The sequence below is a fragment of the Harpia harpyja genome, chromosome Z (genome assembly GCF_026419915.1).
Source record: "Harpia harpyja isolate bHarHar1 chromosome Z, bHarHar1 primary haplotype, whole genome shotgun sequence".
Taxonomy (NCBI): Eukaryota; Metazoa; Chordata; class Aves; order Accipitriformes; family Accipitridae; genus Harpia; species Harpia harpyja.
In genome coordinates this window covers 83,900,336-83,914,421 of record NC_068969.1, presented here as the reverse complement: position 1 = coordinate 83,914,421, position 14,086 = coordinate 83,900,336, and the positions used below count along the sequence as shown (strand labels likewise).

Genomic DNA, 14,086 nt, shown 5'->3' with positions numbered 1-14,086 from the left:
AGAGGAGGCCAGGCTAGTAACTGCTATAACAGACAGAAAGGTAAACCTCCAAGCGCAGCTCATTCAGTGATCCAAGTGAGAGGAGTAGCGGGAGTTTGTCTTTTGTGAGAGGTGTATAACTAGAAATAAAGGAGTAAAACAACACTCTTACCTTTAGGGAAACACTGTGACATTGTTCTGTTGTGCCAAAGAGAGAGAATAGATACATGGAGAAAAAATAAGCATTATATAAAAGTGTCCCTAAGACCCCCTATGAGGGAGCCTAGATGAGCCAAGTAGATTCCTGGTGGAAACCAGATAGGTCTTTGTCTCCTCCTACTAGTTTTAAGAAGCTGAGCAAAGAAAGATAGCATGGCCCAAGACCTGCAGAATCTCCTTCTCCATTGGCTTACACTTTTTTTATTTCCACTAGGACAGTGGTCAAAACTCACTTTCTCTCATAGCACAAGCTTTGGCGATGGGGTCATTGACCCGGCTGCAAAAATGGCTGGAGTTTCTCATGAGACATAGGGAGATGATCAAGAATTTTTCTCCACCTAGTACTTGCTTTTGTTGAACAACTCTCACACCTCAAAAAAGATGCAGAAGATGCAGTCTTGTGTCAAGACTAGACTACATTACAGACAAATTTAGTTAAATTAAAGAGGTACTGCAATACCTGCAAATCTTCCTTTCCTCTGGTCAAGCTGAAGATTGGGTTGGCTACAATGAATCCTGCCTCAGAATCTGAGATGAGAATCTGGTGCTCAGAACCAGTGGCTTATGTATGTATTTATTTATCTATTAAAAAGTAGACAACTATAAACAACTGACACTGCTTTGGCAAAAATGAATTCTGGAAAGGATATATATATGGAAATACCTATGTTTGACCTAATCCAAGTAATCCCAAATACTTTGGGCTGAGGAACATGGCCACATACAATAATGCTTACCAAAATGAAGGTGTAGGTAAACCCCTCAAGATTTCTGTTTTGCATTTTGCACACCTTTTAAATCCTTATTTTTGGCTATAAACAAATTGTTTTGTGCTTCAGTTTTCTAATCTGTAAAAAACTTAAACGAAGATTCGTTTATCTTTGCAATTTAAAAAGCACAGGGGAGAAACTCTGTATGTATCATAAGTTTTAAACAAACATAACTTATGTAGGAATAATTATTTGTCTAAAAACAACAAAAAAATTAACAAAATACATTGCATTATACTCCTATAACCAGTTTTCAAAAGAAAAAAATAACTATGTTGACAAGCTAATAAATAAGAGAAAATGCAAAGAAACCACATGTAGGCCTTTATCCACCAAAATATCTCAATAAACAAGGAGTCAAGCTTCAATCAGGGACTAATGGCATACTTCAGATTTAAACTCTTCTGTGATAGGAGCATAACTTCTGTTATTTTGAAGACAAACTGAGATATACTTGATATAAATCTAACACCAATTTTAAACAGAAATAAAAGGTACTTTGTGATGATATTATCTGACTTCTCATTGTAATTTTAGTTCTCACTATTTGTAGAAATTCTAATTGTCCATTCATACAATAGAAAGCAGCATAAACAATAAAAATGGAGGCTTCTAATTCACCTAAAATATATAAAACTCTATTTCAGGTAGCTAATATTACTAATGCTTGCTGAAAAAAGACACCTATTGGAAAGCTTTTTGTTTGGATATTAAAGCACATACCTGTGTTATTTTACATAAATGACCTATGCCCCTCAAGTATTTTTACATAAATATCATATGCCCCTTAGCATTATCTTGACTACTGCAAGGAGCAAAATGTATGAGGAAGTTCAGGGGAAGTAAAAGATGAGCACCACCTCAAGGAAGCATTGTTAGGAGCTCTCAATCAGAGAAAGTTTTCATGTCAATTTAAATCAGGTTGATGAGCCTTATTTTTCTTGTACCATGAGGTAACATAAAAGACAAATAAAAGATGAAGAGATTATAATCCAGTAAGTGTTGTTGCAATGATGCAGGGTCCCAAGATGGGGCTGGGCTTGCTGTGGCCCAGGCTGGTTTACACTGCTTTAACAAGGATCCAGGGGCCAAGCAACCGTTGCTGAAATTGTTGAAGCCCCAGCTCCGTGAGTGCTGTATCTGGACAAGTCCTGAGGAACACTGGCTTAAATTGTATTATTAATGAGACTTTTCTATGCTAATTTGAACAGCAAAATTTGAACAACAAAATTTGAATAGTACCTTAATGTGGAAATTGTGTCAGTATTTTGTAAGTGAACCAATAATAACTGAATTTTATTTATATTGTTAAAATTTGTTGTCAGTTAGTGTTCAATTCACAATAAGTTCTTGTCTCATACATAATATGTGGTGAGTTCCTGTACTGGTTTCAGCTGTAATAAAGTTAATTTTTTTCTTAGTAGCTGGTATAGTGCTGTGTTTTGAACTTAGGATGAGAATAATGTTGATAACACACTGATGTTTTAGTTGTTGCTAAGTAGTGTTTATATTAAGTCAAGGACTTCCCAGCTTTTCATACTGCCCTGCCAGCAGAGGCTGGGAGTGCACAAGAAACTGGGAGGGTACACAGCCAGGACAGTTGACCCAAATGAGCCAAAGGGGTATTCCATACTGTATTACATCATGCCCATTACATAAACTGGGGGGAGGTGGGGGGGGACCGTGGCTCAGGGATTGGCTGGGTATTGGTCAGGGGTGGTGAACAATTGTATTGTGCCTCACTTGTTTTGTATATTCTTGTAGTAGTAGTAGTAGTAGTAGTAGTAGTAGTAGTAGCAGCAGTAGTAGTAGTAGTAGCAGCAGTAGTAGTATTTTCCCTTCTTTTTATGTGCTATTAAACTGTCTTTATCTCAACCCACAAGTTTTACTTTTTTTTTCCCCAATTCTCCACTGGGGTGGGGGGGAGTGAGCGAGTGGCTGCATGGTGTTTAGTTGCTGGCTGAGGTTAAACCATGACAGTTCCCTTCTGCCTATGACAAGATTTTGAGTGTAACAAGATGTAGGCGTAAGGAGCAGATGGAACTGGAAAGCATTGCCAACTGCTGTCCTGAAAAAAGGTGCTGATAAATACTAACTCAGCATCAGGGCCATGAGTGCATGTCTTCTTGCTTCAGGTTTTGGCTGCCTGGGCTCAGGGCTGGCTTAAATAACAGTGCAGATGTTTGGCCTTGAAAAGAGCTCTTCCAAAAAATATCTGCTAAGGACCTGCACTAAGGTCTTGCTCTCCTGGTTGTTTGCTTTGGAATTGCTTTCAAGGGGAGGCTCCTGTCCTTGCTACCAGCTGGAGGGACGTCCTCCATTGTAGCTGTGCCCATGCCTGGCCTTGTCACTGCTCATCCAGAACCTGATGCTGATCCAGGGTCTTGACCTCCAAGCTGGGGCTTAGACCTGCCTTGTCACTGTGGATGTGCCTCATGGTTACAGGGCTGCCGGTGACCCTGGCCACTGTCATGGACCAGTTCAGCTGTCCTTGGCCAGATGTACAGGGTCTCTGCCCTGCCTGCCCGACATCTGCCTGTGGCTCTTGATTGACTCTGCTTTGCAGAGCCATGTCTGCCTTTGCTGCTCTCTGGCAGTCAGGTGAAAAAGCAAAACCAGCCAGCAGGAAACTGCTTGCCTCTCCTAAAGCAGGCAATAAGATGCATAGAGCTTCTCAGGCTTTCTGAAAAAAATTAGGGTTTAGTTAAGAATAAACATGTATATGGACCTTTATTTTGTCTTTACACTGCCTCTGGTTTCTAAGTAACTTTAGAATAAATTAATAACCAATTTATTTTTACAAAGTTGGATTAAGCCATTTGGTTAGCCTGGAAGGAAAGCATTTACAGATGCCAAACCCTTGTGAATTTTAAGGCCTGAATGACCTCTGCCACACTGAGGTTCATCGTGGCACTTAAAAAAGATAAAAGGCATCAATTTTTCTCCCAAAAGGGATACAGCTGTGTTGGGACAAAACACTCTGAAGTCCAACGTGTACTGTTTATTGACAGTGATATTAAAATTGTTTCCACAATGTCTTATTAGGCCTTCACGGGTTCTGCAACCTCTAATTTAGTTAGCATGAGAGATGAAACAATTCTGAATGCAAACTACAATGTAATAAGTAAATAAATAGATAAATAAATAAAAAATTAAGGATCTGGTGGTTGCTGTGCAGATCAAACCACTAAACTTTTCCATTCACACTCCCATGAACCTCCTGATATAAACTTGCAATAACTGTGAAAAGTGACAGAAAAAGACTCAGGACATTTTCAGCTAAATTTTATTCATCTTTCATGCATATGTATTCTGAACACTGCTAAAATGCCCAATGAACTGAAACAAGGTTACTCAAAGACTAGTTAATACGATTATGAACAAATAGCTTTAATTCAAACTGAAACAAGAACAGTTCCAGAGAACTTTAACCATCCTCTTATGTACGGACCTGCCATGTAGTCATGTTAATGCATAGGACATTAATGCATAGACCTGAGGCTTCTAAATTCTCAGAATACTTTTTACCTTTTTGGGAATAAGAACTCTGTATTAGGAATTTACGATACATTAAAAAATGAAACAAACAAGGAAAAAAACGAAACAAACAAGCAAAAAAACGAAAGACACAGAAAACACTACATGCTAGCAAAGAAATATACAGCATGTAGCCAGCATTTCACAACTGTTCACTCATTACCTAGCATAGTAGGAGATGTGTCAATGGAAAAAGTAAGTATGCATAAAATTATGGACTTTATAGGCAATCCTACCTTTTTATTTTTCTTTTACAACTGTGGTGAAGCCAACACTTTACAAAAAAAATCTTACAGTTGGTAAAACCAAGACACTGTTGATAGAAAGAGACACACAACAAAGACTGATATCAGATCAGATAAAAATCCAAATTGTTTATGTCTATAACATTATTTTGTAGATATATTCCCTTGACCTTCTTTTGAATGTTTATCCTAAAAGACTGTGTGATACACTCCTACTCTAAAAAAATTTGGTATTTGTTGTTGTTGTTACTGCTCTGGTCATTCTAAGGCGATTGCTTTGGTAAAAGATTAAGTTACTTTGATTAGGAAGAAAAAAACAAAATTAAATGTTGGAAAACTTACATGATGACTGATCTCTTCCTATCACAATTTATCCCTCTATTAATCATCAGTCTCTAGTGATCATATTATATCAGTAAGATGTGTTTATAAGGGAAGGTTTCTCCAACATGAAAAGATTTATTTTTTATAATAGTATCAAACAAATGTAATACAAATAACTCAAAACCACCATAGCTGTAAGTTGTATCAGTAGCATAAAAATGGCAACTAGGTTCCTAAATTAACTATTTAAATGTGCGTTATTCTCCTTCAGGTAGAACTCTCAGGAGCACTTAGTTCTAACTTAATGCTGCTTCACTGAGCATGAGGATGCCTCCATGGGAGCAGTGTTAAGGCAGACTTAAGCACTTTTGCAAAGTCTACCCTTATAGATTATTAGAAAATATCTTGCTGAAGCATACAGCAAACCAAAAGCTCTGTGTAATAGAGAAATGGTTCAAAGACTTTTCAGCCTTAGGGAACCTTTCTAATCATCTCATCTGAACTTCTACATACCACCACAGAATTCAATTCATTACTTCCTGTATCAAGCTATTGTCTTCCAATTAAGGTATAGAAACTTCCTTTTTAGAAAGCCCCCTGGTCTTGGTTGAAAGGCTAGTTTCTGATATAGTATGCCCCATTCCTTAGTAAACTGTCCGAGGGCACAATTTCCCAGCAGGTCTGCTGATAAGTAAACAGTTTTGATGCAAGTCTTTCCCTGTCAGCTAGGTTCTCTAAACCACAAATTGTGGAACTCTTTTCTGAACACTTCCCATATAAGCTCCCTTTACTACAGGTAATGCTACAAACCCACTTATAAACAATCATACTAGTATTCTGTTTGTTTATAACACACCTTCCATAATACAAACAGTTTAGTATTGTTACATCATTTCAGATGACACTGTTTTAGAAATCTTGGTGTTTTATGGTATTATATGATTTTACACTACATAAAGCATGAGCCAAAAACTTTTATAAAATATTATCAATGAAAAAAACTGCAAAATGAAATACAGCTGCTTTTTATCTCACTAATGAGCAGAGACACTTCGGATGCTGATAGCTAAGTCCTCACTTTTGCTTAAAAACAAATACCAAAGATTATCTTTTTTTCAGTCTTAATATGCACGTGTGTATGAAGCATTCATTAATGGAGAATGAAATTTGTGCACAAACATTAAAAAAAAAAATTAAAAATCAGAGTCTTTCAAAATTGACTAGTTCAAACTCCTTTTCTAAAAATGCCAAGATTTTCACAGTGGCAGCTTCATGAACTGTCGGAATGGTGGAAGAGAAATTTGGGTACATCATCAGGCAGTAGAGAGGTGGTCATGTCTTTCATAACAGGCTACTCTCTTTGTATGAACACTTCGTGCAAATATTGTATGCAGAAATACACTATGTAAAAGAAGACAGCTACAAAGTCAGGGAATCAAATTTAAGATTAAGATGTTTCTACTTCAAAGTAAGCTTTGCATGAGAGAGAGTATTCTTTCTTAAACTAACTATTTAATTAGAGACAAGATAAAGATATACTTTGTACCCAGATATTCAGAAGTTTATTTTCCTAAAAGCATATCAGGCATGAAAAGAGTTTGCATGCTTTTAAGGTTTTCTGTTTATTTCCAGCTGTTATCAGCTGAGTTTAAGAAAGTTAATATTCAGTATATTCCACTATTATTCACTGGCCTTCCTTACTGAAAATTATTCAAATTTTGATCTGAAAACAACATTATTAACTATCTTATGGAATTTTCTGGTGGTTTTGTCATGAGATCTTAGGTCTTTACTAATATTAAATAATAGGTCTTCAGAATAATCAAATGAAATGAGGCAATATTAATGTCATTTTACACAAAGGAAACTGAGGCAGAAAGGTTACAGAAAGAATTATAAAGTATCAGCTAATTTTGTGTGACCAATTTTTTGATGAACAGGGGTTTCTTTTTCATCATAATTAGAGCAGTATAGCTCTTTATAGGCTCAGAGCAGAGCTCTCACTAAACACCATTGCAGGTGAGATGATTCACATTTCTGCAGATTATACTGTGTCTTGTATTGTCAGTCAAAAGATAAGGAACACAGAATCAGTGACGCTTTGTGAAAAGCGTGATTAAAAGACGTGAGTATGTAACTGAGTGCTGTTCAGGACAGATGCATATACACATGCTGGACCAATGCCAAATTTGGGTTTTACAGGAAACTTTAACTGACTTTTTTCAAGTTTGGGGGCTTGATTTTACATGAATGATATATTATAAGTAATGATATATTATAAGTAATACATTTTAGAAAGTATTAAACATATCTAAATCTTAGAGAAAATATCTGTGCCTGCCTTGCTTCCTTTTAATCATGGATATTTTTCCTCTCAAGGCTTTCTAACCCTCAAACACTTTCAGAAGTTTTAGACAGCTTTTTACATGTTTAAATTCAATCTGATGATGAAAAAAACACTTCTTCCAACACAGGAGTAATTTTCTCCTGATTTACTCTTAGTTAAGGTCAAGATTCAGCCCTACATTTTAATAGGTACAGATGCTTTTGTTTTGCTCTAGGAAATCTAGAAATTGAACTTTACTTCCCTAAAGCCCCTGCAAGACTCTCATATCATACTGTATCTGCAAAAATAATAAAATTTATATACATTTTAATTCATATAGAACTATCTTAAATCATCGTTGAAGCTTTTATTCTTGTGTAATTGGCTCCACAATAGTCTACTCTAAGCCAAATTTGGCAATATAGTTCCATCTTTGAATTTTTCAGGAAGGTAGGATTCTCTGGTAACTAATGAAAAAAAGAAATTTGCTTTATAGTTTAAGATTTTATTTGAAGAATACATATGATTTTTTGTATGCAATAGATTAAACAAATATTTTGTATAGGAGATTAATAGATTTGATTAGGTGTCAGGTCTTTTCATTGGACAATTTAACTTTTGCAAATTTGTGTCTATATATGTATTTCATTTGCTGAATAACATTCATGAACAATACAGGATCGTTGTGTAGTTAACTTTGAAACTTCATAATACTATTAATTTTCTAGGTATCTAAAAACCCTTATGTACTCCCAAGATAAAATATAATTTAGCTGGGTAAACAAGCATTTCCTAGTGTAAGACAAAAAAGAAAGAGGAAGTGATAAGATTTTTTTTTTATTATTTCTGAGCTTTCCGCCTGATTTAAGAGACACATCTAATTTGTGGATTCTGAATATACCATCACACAGAAAAGGAGAGAGGGCATAAAACAGAGTAGGGCTGTACATACAGTCACACTCTATCTTCAATAGGTGTGCCTTTTAGAGGTTGTAGAATGAACTTAAATCCATGATTTCACTTCTTCAGCCTAACGTCTCTTCCACTCATTTAAAGGTTTTACTGTTTTGCCTTCCATGCTCTATATACCGTCTTACCTGATTTTATTTTCATAAAATCATTACTATTGAAAAATTACATATACATCTACAAAATCTCTTCTTGTAACACTTTGGTGCATAAATTTTATAGACATAAAGGTATATATGCTAATTAAAAGCAGGAGGCACAAGAAAAGTAGGAGAGAAGTTGCAAAGTTAGGAAACTAAGAGGCAAGAATACCTGTAGGAAACCTGATTAAAAAAAAAGAAAGAAAAAATGTGTCCTGGAGATAGTTTTCTTTCCTGTTAATCACCTTGTGTTCAAAAGCCCAAGGACACAAGCTTAGAGAACATTTGTTTGTAGCTGAGCAAGTCTAAGTTCCCTAAGTCACTGAAATATAAGAACATCTATCTGATTTGTCAAGTTTCTTACACACAACTCACAATACTAGAAAAAATTGATATTGTCTACTTCCTATAAAAAAGTGGCAGAAAATCTGGTACGCTGCAATATATCAGGGGAATATATTTAACATTTTTTTTATATAACACATTTCAACATAAAGAAAATAACTAATGACAGTTTTCAGAAATTAAATATACGCACATTAATAAACTGCAAAAACATATTTTGATATAATTTACAAATAAAGCTGAACTTTCTAACTTCAGGGATTTCTGTGCTAGAGCAGTCTGGAAAATTTTTAGACTTGAAAATATCAAAGCAATGATTTTTATAGACCAATTTTTACAGATAATGAATAGATTTAAATAAACACTTTTCATAAATTTTTTTTTCCATGAAGATTTCTTAATATAAATGTGGAGGACAAATGCTTGACAATGATGCAATAATTAATAGTTGTTCATCAGTAGTAGAGTGATTGTTGTGATATAACAATTGGAGTTGGAATGATATATAGAATAATACACACTGAGATTAACTCAGATTGTAAATGATAACATCATTAACCTCATGATCAGATGATAGTCTGATAATCTCAGCTAATGCGTTCATAACAGAAAAATATGAATCTGAGATCTTGGGGTGACTGGGATATATGCACTGAATTTGAGTTATAGTTGCAACTTCTGTTTCAAGTCTTTTAGAGTTATCAAAACAAAACTACAATGTTAACTGAAACCATGGTAAAAAAATGGCTCTTCTTACAACTACGTATTAAAAACACCATATTGGATCACATTGGCATCCTTAGAGTTTCTAAAACACCAGCTACGTTAAGCTCATAACTAGCCTGCCTTCAACTACAAATATGGATTTATATTGAGAGCTTTAAACTAGATTTAGCAGGGGAAGGGGATGGAGTTTTGAGCAACAGAAAAGATCCAGGCCCTGCCGATGTATTGGGAACCAACAGGGAAACACCTGTGAAATGCCTCAAAGGAATTAGGGCGTGTTTCTCTAAAAAGGTGACACAGTCAACAGCCCAACTGAAGTGTCTCTATACCAATGCATGCAGCATAGGTAACAAGCAGGAGGAGATGGAAGCCATTGTGCAGCTAGGAAGTAATGGTCTAATTGTTGTCATTGAAAAGTAGTGGGATGAATCACATGACTGGAGCACTGCAATGAATGGCTATAAATTTTTCGGAAGGGACAGGCAAGGAAGGAAGGGTGGAGTGGTTGCCCTCTATGTAAAAGAATGAACTATCTGCGTAAAGCTCTCTTTCAAAAAACAGTGATGAGCAGGTTTAGAGTTTGTGGGTAAAAATTAGGGGCCAAGCCAATGAAGGAAACTTCATGGTTGGTGTTTATTACAGGCCACCTGAACAAGGGGAGCTTGTTGATGAACATTCTTACTTCAACTACAGGAATTATCATGCTCATAGGCTCTAATCCTGCTGGGGGCTTGCAATCACCCTGACATCTGCTGGACAGAGCAAGATGCAAGCGGTTCAGGAGACTTGGAGTGTGTTGAGGATAATTTCTTAATCCAGGAGATAGGCAGCCCAACTGGAGAAGTGTTACAGGACCTGTTGCTCACCAAAACAGAAGAACTAATTAGAGAGGTCAAGGTTGGTAGCAGCTTGGGCTGCAGTGATCATGCCTTGGTGGAATTCACAGTCTTAAGGGATATGGGCCTGGTGAAGAGTGGAGTCAGGACACTGAATTTTAGGACAGCCAGACAATATTTTCTTGTATTTTAAACCTAAAATTCAAGTTGCAAAGAAGACATCCTCACGGTGGTGAGGACAAAATCTCAACCTGAAGAAATTACAGTAGCAGATTTTACAGTTTACTTCCAATAACATTTCAGGTTTCTTTTCTTTTCATTTTATACCAGTGTGGCTACACTGTGTGAAGCATTGTGCTCAGCTTAAAGAAAAAAGTCAAGGAATCTATCTATCTCCTTCAAGGTTGAAAAATTTTGACATTTACATAGTAGAGATGAACATTTTAGAAGATACATTGAACTTTCTGCTTAGTGTCAAAAATATGTCTACTTTGTAAATTTTCTACATATCTATAATATATTTCAAGTATAATGAAATGATATTTATATATTGATGGATAAGTATTGAAATTTCCATTTTTTAAATAACAGGTTTTTAAAAAACATAGTTTTTAAAAACTGTTTAGTTACATATACCTATGTATTCAGCATTTGTAAAAACCTGCTTGAATCTAATGAAAATGTGTTTTCAACAATATTTATTTAATCCTATTTGTGACTTATTTAAACTAGTTTCCACCCATTTCTTTTACAGGATCTTTTGTGACTATGTTGGTGCATGTTTTAAGGAAGAGATTTATCATACAGGTATGTATACTGCAATTAATTTGTTTCTATGTAGATGACAAGGTTCTTGTCAGAAGTGGTTTCACAGCCTATTCAGGCAATGGATATTCACAATTAGTCAGAATTAATTACAGGATGAAACTGCATGTTATATTACTGATAAATAAAGTCATTCAAGTCTTTCTAGCCATAGTTTCCTCTAGCAATTGCTAAATATGTAGTTAGAAAATAAATTCTATATCTTATGAAATGACTGAACAATTGCACATAGAACAATGACTAGTGATGTCAAAACCTGATATAAATGGCAGGCCACAAAAACATAACATTTTTTGAAAAGGCTCTCACTTGGATCAGTTGCAAGGAAAGATAAACCAGTAACTCCCATACAGTTCTTAAAAGAAAAACAGTAAAGCAAACATACTTTTTTTTGGTATGAACATTCTTCCTTACCAAATTTGAGTGCAGAGTGAACATGTGCTAACTTTATAAAATAGAAACGCAGTGTTTCAATGTTTCTTGACTAGTGATAATGGTAACCTATTATATCAGGTTTGTGTCTTCAGTGTGGAAAATAATGTATAATGCTACAGCATACCATCATGGGAAATTCACCAAAGTAAGCTTGCTATATGATACATCATGACCAAAGGATATTAATCTATGATGTTTACCGAAAAGAGAGATTAGTGATTACAGGTGATTTTGCTGCTTGTTTGACTGAATCTTAAGAAACCAAAATTCATACATTGCTGGGGATTGAAGCAAATGTGCACAGTATTATTAGGAGAATCAAGCACAACATACTTTCTGAGACTGTTAATGAAGCAGGGACTCATTCTTCCACCTTTAAGACTAGATGCAGACAAAACAATTCTACATTTAAACTTTTTGTATTTCCCTGTTTACCTGAGACAAAACTGAAGTAGACACTCACTATAATGTGATGCTTCACAGTTTTGCTTTTGACCCATTTCCACCTGCTGCTAGGTGTATCTCACAGCTACTGGACAGGAACACTTAATCTCACAGAGAGCAAATTCAATTTCAAGAACATTGTCACAGCAAGAATGGTGAGCAGAACAGCAAATGAGAATAGGAAATACAATTGTTAAACATTTTCTCTCCTTCAAGAGAAAATTTGCTATTTCCTTTACTGAATTATCCATAGGTCTGCCCCATTATTCATATATAAATACTATGGCTGTTATTTGTAACTTGGGTCTATATAACCTAGGAAAATTTTAAAGGACATCATTGTTACATTTAATCTAGTGTCATAAATGAACCCTAAGTATCAGCCAAAGCTCTAAGCTGCAGCTTCTGAAACTTATGACCTAGAAAAGAGATCAGCTGCTTACTAAGGAACATTGGTACAGTGCAGAAGAGAACATGGATTCTATTGTTACAATGCTCCAAAGAAGTCAGAATTTTCTTCTAAGAAAACAGGCTGTGATTTGTCTTATTGCTGTGAGTGCATAAACACAAGGAAAGATGATCAACATGGTGGAGACAGAAGAAAATTTGTATAAAACACCTAATGATGTAAACCCCAAGTGCACTTAATACTTTTTTTTACCATTAGGCTGAGCCATGGGATTGTGCTTTGATGACTTTTTAAATGTCATTCAGTAGAAGACAAGACCCACTGAGGGATCGTGCATGACAGTGAGGGAGAAAAGACTAGTGAAAATTTCTTATTTTAGTTTAATCATAAAGGTTTGGAGGCAGGACAGGGAAAGGATGCAGAGAGCCCTCTTTAGTATTGAAGAGAAGAAACAGCTAAGACAAGTGTCAGGATTTTGCACTGAGGACAAAAAAAGAATGTGTTTCATTTATTAGGAACTCAGAAATAGATTAGAAAGAAAGGCATGAGAAACAATATTAAGCTGCCAGCTCATTACTTTTAGGACATAAGGCAAAATGGTGAAAAGAATTAGAGAAAAAGGCAAAACAGCTTATCATAAGGCAGATCTTGTATATACTTCCAAGATGAAAGATCAGATGTCCTGGAAGAGACTGCAAAGGGCTTATGTAATGGAAGGCAAAGCAGGAAATAAGATATCAGAGGTGGCAATGACCAGCACAGAAATGATCACTCAAGATTCAGAGAAGAGACACATCAGAGATAAGACCTGAACAGCAAGGAGAGACCCTACACCATTAAATCAAAAAGAGATGAGAGGGGAAGCAGCATCTCCCAGAAGGAAAACTTATTGAATATTCACTGTTGTAATAGGTACACACACAAATTGATAACTTTTTGGGGCCTGGAACAAGTGCAGAGGAGAAGAAAGAAGGAAGAGGTAAGAAGTGTCAAAAAATGCAGACATAATCAAAGAGTCATTGAGACGGGTCAAGAGTGAGATATTTCCACAGAGATTCAGAAAGCGGTGTAACTTTCAGTGTGTTGAGTACCTTCCTGGGGGACTCTTTCATTTCTTCTATTCATGTAAAAGAACATTATAAAATTAACCTGCTGACTTAAATGTTTGTGCAAGCAACTTAATTACCCTATTTACTAACTGAACAAAGTAAAAAGTTTGATCGTGGAAGGTCAAAACCAGACCTGTGGAAAAAAAATTTCATTTTTATTTATTTGTACTTAATGTGAAATATCAAAGAAACTCTTCCAACAGAAAGTTTAGTTTCTCTAATATTTATATGGTACAGGGTGAGTTAATGTTGTATGCAAAGTTAAGGATAACAAGGCTACATTAATACTATAATACCATTAATACCTGATAGTAGACCACAAAACTGTAGAGATAGTAGACCATAAAACTGTAAGAGATCCCCCAGGTCACTGAACCTAATTCACTGTTACGGTAAGGATTTATATTACATGTTTGCCCTTAATTAATTAGTACATGTAATGTACTAT

General features: G+C 35.5%; 1 protein-coding gene across 3 annotated transcripts in view; it reads right to left on the bottom strand.

Annotated features, from left to right (window-relative positions):
* The window catches only part of PTPRD (protein tyrosine phosphatase receptor type D), a 1,297,083-nt gene that overhangs the window by 679,440 nt on the left and 603,557 nt on the right, over positions 1-14,086 (bottom strand). The gene's annotated exons all lie outside the window — the stretch shown is intronic.